The sequence below is a fragment of the Gavialis gangeticus genome, unplaced genomic scaffold, assembly GCF_001723915.1.
Source record: "Gavialis gangeticus isolate Ggan-Ray unplaced genomic scaffold, GavGan_comp1, whole genome shotgun sequence".
Classification (NCBI taxonomy): Eukaryota; Metazoa; Chordata; order Crocodylia; family Gavialidae; genus Gavialis; species Gavialis gangeticus.
In genome coordinates this window covers 59,028,362-59,036,083 of record NW_017729029.1, presented here as the reverse complement: position 1 = coordinate 59,036,083, position 7,722 = coordinate 59,028,362, and the positions used below count along the sequence as shown (strand labels likewise).

Sequence of the window (7,722 nt, the reverse complement as noted above, 5' to 3'; positions counted from 1 at the left end):
TGGAGAAAGGAGGGAGGAAATTCTGAGATTTTATCCTGAATAAAGAGGAAAAGTTAAAAAAACAAAACAAAATGAAAACAAAACTTTTCATGAACTAAAATATTTTGATCTTTGATATTTTGATCATTACCATATTCAAAGTAAAGGTATTTCCATAGTTATAACATTTATTATAATATGAATTAGGAATAAAAATGCAACACAATGCATTTTGATAATTTCCCATTGAAGATAATTTTCTGTCAAAACATTTCAAGTTTCCTAGGGGAAAAAAAGTCTGTTAGAATTTTGTTTCATTTCTTATACAGCAACATCTTACCATATTACAAATAATTAAATAAAAAACAGTAATAAAGTACTCTATATACCATTTACACTACAGGTCTAATGGTGTTGGCCAGACTGGTTTTAAATCAGTGAGGCTGCAGTTGTGGCAAAACACGTTGTAAAATGGATTACAATGAGAAATGATGTGCTAGGGATGTGTGCAGGCTCTGGTATCAAATAAGGCTCTGCCACTTCCTTCAACCTTTACTGAACTCTGCCAGAGGAAGTAAATTAGGTAATTTTTCTTTTAGCAATGAACTAAAAATAGTTACCTGACACCAGGATTCATGGTTTAAAAGCCTGGCTTGAGAATTTTTTTACTTAGAGCCATCAACATCTTTCACTCCCCTAGCAAGGCAATCTGGGGTACTTTTTCTGCCAATTGCACAAAGGACATATTTGAAACAAAAACAAGACATCAGAATTCACAACTGACACTCCCTAAAGTAAAAGACAAAATATTCAGGGATATGCACGCAAGCAGCTTTTACTTACTTACCCCCTCAATAGCTACAACCATAAAATTTACATATAACAAAATCACCAACAGAACTACAATTACTGTATACAAGTTACTGCTCCCTGTAAATAGAAATACTTATAGTAATGACTACATACCCCCTTGAATCACAAAAGAGACCACAGCACAACATATGGCTGAAGAAGGCTGCCAGAGAAGCATTTCTACAATCATTCTCACTAAAAGATACTACTACATACCAGCAACATAAAGGACCATGTGTCTCAAGAGTTCAGTTTTCTTATAACTAACTCCTGAAAGCACCAGCCAGTAAAGACCTTAAGCTCTGCTTAAGGAGTTATTTAACTCCTCTCCCTCAACAAAATAAAAATGTGATAAAAAATGAGTGGCAATGCAAATGACGGAAGAATGGCTGCAGCAGTTCCCTTGACAATTTTTGGTTTTTGCATATTTAATGTTTGACATGTGGGTTTCTTTAACCCTAGCAAAAAGGAAATGGATTTACAGCTCAATGAACAATCTTGCTGCACTTTACTAGCAGTCAGGTTCAAATAGGTTTTTACAATAAGCTGCTCGCCCATGGGATTTCCTTCCTCCCACCCCCATCTCCACCCCCAGTGCTGTACAAAGTCAGTTCTGAACAGAAAATTAGTTCTGAACAGAAAACATGATATAACATGTGCCACCTGCGTACTGAGATGCAGCTAAGACTTCCCACTTTGCTGTAACAACAATATAGCTCCTTCTGTCATTTTGTTGTTATTCCCCCCTTCAGTTCCAGTTCCTATTCTTGAAGATCAGAAGTAGCAAATTAAAAAAACAACTAACCCCAGTACTAACCGGGTGTCATGCACTCCACCAAATACAAGGGGGATGGTCTGTGGGGTGTTACAAAGATTTTCGTGTTAGTTGTATTGATACGGCACGTGGCCTCATCGAAAAGCTTATGTTGTGCTGTATCCATTGATGTTGCTTTTGCCACTGTATAATTATGGTATGCTATCTGTCTACAGTTTTATGATTTTGGACATGGTTTAGTTAAAGGAACTCAGGGATACCTCTTTATAGAAAAGAGAGTAGGTATAACTGCTAAATATCTCTGGCCATTTTCTTATTAGGGCAAGGAAAATTGGCCCTCTTAATCACAAACAGGAGCCACTGGTGGAATGGGCATACCAGTTATTTTCTGCTTGTGATGGGAAAAACACAGTCATTTAATAGCACAGGTATCCAAGAGAACTGGCCCATCAGCCAGAGGTGCTCTGGGTGCCTGGGGAAGGCAAGACATTTCTAAATGATTCTGTGACTCGGAGTGACTGGGACAATGCTGATGCAGAGGGCTAGCTTGAATGTATTTTAAGAGCAATCTGTGTGATATGCCTGATCTCTGGATTTTCTCAGGTTCTGGAGGAGTCTAGGTCCCTGGCAGTCAGGGATGGCAAGATCAGAGGGAAGGCTGATCACTGAAAATACTGGCAGGTCTCTCTGAAAGACTAGGTAGTTGTCAGGTGAGAAGGTAAGAAACTTGACTTCTGTTCTATCTTCAAATTTACGGCCAGTTTTATTTGTATAATTTTTTCCTCCGATATAATAAATCCTTTTGTTGTTTTGTCTTCTCACTGGTTGGCTGTGGTAAAGAGCACAATGACATTCCAGGCTTTGATCCTAAGAAAGGGGAACCTAGACTTCTTTCATGACCCAAATGGAATCCACCAGGAGCTGGCAGAGACCCGCCTGCTGCAGCTGTAAGGTCCAGCATAAGGGTAGTGAAGCCTTGGTTTGCAGGGATAAAGAGAAATCCCAGGCCTGTTCTTTGGGACAAACAGCAAAGATAGCAAGGCAAAACACAGGGCTCCAGGGGTTAGTGACATTGAGTTTTAAAAACATGTATGTATAATAATGCTTTAGATGCAGACTATCTGTGCAGAAGTCTAAACTCTTAAGTTGGCCAAAACACCAGTAATCAAATGCGTCCTGTTATATAAAAGTTGGCCAAAATACCAATAGTCTAATGCATCCTGTTTGTATAAGTCAGCAATAGTTACAGATAAAAAAGACTGGACGAGTTTAAACATAAGGGTCTAACTGATGCAACTCAAGGACAGTATTAAGACTGTGCCCAGTAAACAAGAGAACCTTAGGGCCAGAAATCAATTAAGCCAAATTAGCATGCTGGAAATGAGGCCTAACTGGTGAATAAAATAATGAGAAGATGGGCTATTTCATCCTTCACCCTTGCTTTGAGTTTCTAATTTGACAGCTATGCCAGGAGGTAAGAAAGAAACAAGCTCTACCATTGTGGCCACCACCACTACTGTCTCCTGGAAACTACTTGGACACTATTGGGCTTCTGTCATCCTGGTGGTCAGGGATGATCAGATCAAGCTGTGGGGAGGGGACCACACACACACAGAGATAATTTTGTCATCTTAGCTAAGTTCTAACTAACACATGGGATGAGACTTGAGTTCCAGCAGTCAGTCCCTCATTTGTGCCTCCTTTTCCTTGCCCACATTATTTCTTCTCTCTTTTCACTTTTTAAGATATCTTACATTTCCAAGAAAGCATCTTTTGCAACATGGGTTGTTACTAGAGATGGCTAAAAGCAATGTCTTAACCAGGGCCTGGTACACATTTGCCAGGTCTTGGAGGGGCTGGTAAGATCAAGCACTGTGCCTGCCTTTTTTCAGCAGCACCATCAGAAATAAGAGTCACACAAGGAATGCCAAGTGCATTTTCTGCCTTTTATTCTTCCTTTATCTCCCCTTTTCTGTGTTTGTATCTTTCTGTGTTGTTGCTTTTAACAGCCAACAGGAAAGGAAATAAATTTAAAACAAATTCCTTGCTTGCTACTTTACATTTTTAATGCTTTATTTTTTTTAAATCAGTTTGACTTCTTATTAAAAGGACAGAAAAAGAATGAATACTAGCTATGATTGCTATCCAGCCAAGTAGGCTAAGGTTTCTGTATTAAAAATCCCAAAGACCTTTGATCAATGTTTATTCTTATACACACCTTGGAGTAGGAGTAGCAAGTTTGCTTTGATTATCTCATTTCATTGTAGCTTCTCTACGTACCTGTTCTAAAATGCCATTTTATATAACAGCACTGTCAATGACTCACTGTTCCTACAGGAAGTACAGGCAGTTTTGAAAGCATCTATCTACATCTGTAGGCATCTCAGCACCTTTGAAATGTGCCCTTTCAGACCATGTTTTCAGTGATGCTAGGTACCTTCCAAATAGAGAAAATGACACTGCAAATGCTAGGCAAGTCCAACAGCAGTCCCCAGCATGAAGGCTAATACTTTTCAAAGAATACATCTTCACTCCTTCTCTAAGTGTCTCTCCTTGGCCTTCCACCTCTTTGTCCACTCTGAAGCCCAGAACCAGCTAGACATGGGTTTGACTTAGTAGCTTTCAAGCTCTCCTTTCAGGCTAGATACTTAAACAGGTTTGTGTGTAACCCCTGTAATCAGAAACTAGTTTAAACCTGTAACAGAGCAGAAGTTCAATACACATAAACCAGTTTCAAAATGGTTGAAACTGGTTTAAGATAAACCTGGTTGAATGTAGTATCAGCCTTAACTAATTTGGGTCAATCTGGTTTATGAAACTTCTGTCCCAGGCCCCTTCCTGGTTCAAGTTAAATCACAGTCCCCCAGCATCCCAGCATGCTTTCCAGCCTTGGGCTGGGCTAGGCTGTGCTGTCTACCCCAGAGAGCAGGAATGGCCCCACCTCTCTGTTCCCTAGCTGGAGCAGTGAGGGCTGGCTAGGGGGGGCAATTCTGGCTAGGGGATGCAGCCCAGTCTATAGGCGGAGACTGCCCCCCTGGCAAACCCCAGCTGGGGTCTGGAGCCAGAGAGGGGAACTAAACACCCCTTCCCCCACTCCAATTTACCACTGGCTGTGACTGTGGACTATAAATCCCAGAGGCACCTGGAAGCAGAAAGCAGAAGTGATGAACAACCCTGAAGAGTCTTGCTGCTGTAATTCTGGAGTTCATATTTCAGAGACCTTGAGGGCAGCAGAAAGAGGAAGTAAACACACAGCCAGAGAGCCATACCCTAGCACCCCTGGGCTTTTGGCCTGAGCCACTGCAGGCATGTGGCTGCATTTCCTGAGTCAAAGGTAAATGTCTGTTAACTTTTGTTTCAATTTAATCTGTGCATTTTAGATTAACCTGTAAAGACTGAATCAATTCAGCCTCTGGGTTTTTTTGACTGTCTGTACCTAGCCTCATAAAGGGCATAATATGAAATAGCCTATTACTTAATTCTTTTTCAACCAAGACAAAGTGGTCTGCTTTGCTCCACACTGCTTCTATATTATTTTTTTTAATCTGATTTTGTTGGCCCAATGTAGAATTCACTGCAGCAATGTACAGTACAACATCCAGCAATCACAGTTTACCATGCAATCACTGAACAAAATGAATTCACTAATACCTGGCAGTCCCCCTGGAACTGCTTCTTGCAATCATAATTACTTTCCAAATATAAAATAATTGATCTAACATATCACAGAAAACTGTTTGACTATAAAAATGGGTAGAAACCTCCCATTAATTCCAAACTAGACCAAAACGCAAAATGTTATAGCAGCTTGTTTTCCCATTATTGCAAAGTCTTGGTCTGTTATTTTGTATGATGGGATATTACCTCCTTTGACTTTAAAATGTATTGTAGAAAAGAAGGTACGCAAAGTCTCAAAGTGTTCAAGGTTTACAGTGATTCTAACACTACTTCTGCTCCACAAACTTGAGGGAGGTTTCACTGTGATGCGAGTGGAAGTTATGCTCCTATATTGGTGTGTCTGGAGTTGGAAGACTGAAGCTTTCAGTTTTGGCTACTTCGGAAAGATTTTTCCAGGTAACAAAAACCACATGACGAAAGGATGTTCAAATAAGAAGAATTTTACTTGAAAACACCACCAACAAGCCAATATATTTATTTTAGAAGACATTTAGAATTCTATTGTGCCTAGGTACTTTATCTACCATAGTGTGTTAAGTCATTGCTCTTCTGCTTCCTCTTGTATTAGGCATCGTGTTACTTTTTCATATCATTCACATACAAGAGCCTCTCTGGGGGAAAAATATAAATCATAGGAAACTAAGATTAGGAACTGCACCATAGTTCTACCAGTGTGGAAAACCAAGCCAAAGTATGCCAGGCCACCAAACGTAGCTAAACCATAGTTAATTTTCAGAGGAAGGAGAGCTAAACCCCATTTTAAATTTCTCTGCAAAAAGAAAAGAAAAAAGCCCTGAAGGCCATAATATAGCATGTTTCGAACACATCTACACTGTGAAATCGTGTTTGTTAGGGGCCTTGAGCAAATAAACTCTCACCCATGCTATTTCTGATTCAGCACTAGTGTGGAGAACCTTTACTTTCAATAAAGAGAAATGCTAAGTAATCAGACCTACTTTTGTGACCTTTCTGATGGTCTAGTCTAAGAAATGAAAAATCCTTAGGTAGAACAAAGTCTAAAACCCAACTAATTTTTAACTATGCTGAAGCACAGTTGACATGCAAACTGGTACTTTGTATAGGTACTTCAGCCTAAATAGGATCAAATTAAGAGAGAGAATAGCCTTGCATGATAAAACAATAAAAATAAATGTCAATATCTTTTTAACAAGTTCAATTAAAATATATATGGGTTAATGGGCCAGAGATGGTCTTCAGGCATTTTTTGCAATTCCTGGTACTTAACCTTGAACAACAGAGGTTTTACATACATTGTTACTGCTATTGTTGTTGTTGTGATACAGGACTGGTGTTTTCAAAACCAGGAAACTGATAGGCTTGAACAATTATCCTAAATGGCAAGAAACCTAACCATCCAGATGGTAAAGGAAATAGAAAACAAACCAAAATGTATTGGAAGGAACTGATTCATAGCAAGATACAATAAATGGAACTTAAAATTGTAACAACAAACAAGAGCAATGGGAAAGCACTTTAGACCTCCCTGCTTGCAGACTGAGCAAACAGTTTGATTTAGGAACACAGTGCAGGGGCAGCAGGATTCCCCTTCCACCTGCAAGACAGACTGGGCTGTGGCACAGCCCCTCTGCAGCAGCTTGTCTGGCTTGAAGTCAAACATGGTGGCTGCTCCTCTGTAGTCTTCTGCCACTGGATTCACTCCTCCCCTTTCTTTACAGTCCTTCCCCAATGGCACCTCCATGCCTGCCCACACAGCAAGAGGTTCCTTTCAAGTGCACTGCGTACATCTGTTTTACCCAAGCCCACAGGATCCCCAACAGGATGTAAGCAGCAAAGGGGTTTACTGAAACCTTCCTGTGCTGAAAAAATCTCACTCTAACCTTTTACACTGCAAGACTATGCTTACACACACACACACACACACACACACACACACACACACACACGTGTAACCTGGCAGCATTGTTACATTGAGGTACAAACTGTACCAAGGTCAGAGTAACCTTGGCAGAAAGTACTTCCAATGGGTTGTAAGAAAGACCGTGCCCACAGGGGCTCATGCCAACGGTAGAAGTGTCTACCACTCCCAGTTAAATTGCTGGGAGTTTTGAGGATGGTACTTAATCCTCATCAGGATCAGACTCAATGTCTTCATGACCTGCATTCACCCAGCTCATCCCTTTTAATATGACTTTAGTCCTGCACAGACATTCTGTTTCTCCTTGAAGTGTACAAATGTTCAGGAGGTTTTTTCTCCCCAGAGCAAAAAGGTCTTGGGAACAACCAGGGTTAAAGCACTCCTAGGAGAGTTTCTGCTAGGAGAATGAATATCTGTACATGTTTCCTTCTGAGAAAAACCACAGCATAGTCTTCCAGCATCCCAGGGTGCTTTGCTCCTCCGTGTCCCCCCCCCCCCCGGGGGACAGGGGGTTGCTCACGGGGCTCTCCTGCTTCGGCCA

The 7,722-nt window shown here is 40.7% G+C and overlaps 1 protein-coding gene across 4 annotated transcripts in view; it reads right to left on the bottom strand.

Annotated features, from left to right (window-relative positions):
* Window positions 1-7,722, bottom strand: part of TRIM2 (tripartite motif containing 2) — a 175,732-nt gene that overhangs the window by 89,840 nt on the left and 78,170 nt on the right. Inside the window, exon 1 of one of the 4 annotated variants that reach the window (XM_019521663.1) lies at window positions 5,570-5,753. The exons of the other annotated variants lie outside the window; for them this stretch is intronic. The gene's annotated coding sequence lies outside the window, so the exon portion shown is untranslated. Of the gene's footprint in view, window positions 1-5,569; window positions 5,754-7,722 lie in introns of those variants that run through there. 4 annotated transcript variants of the gene reach the window in all.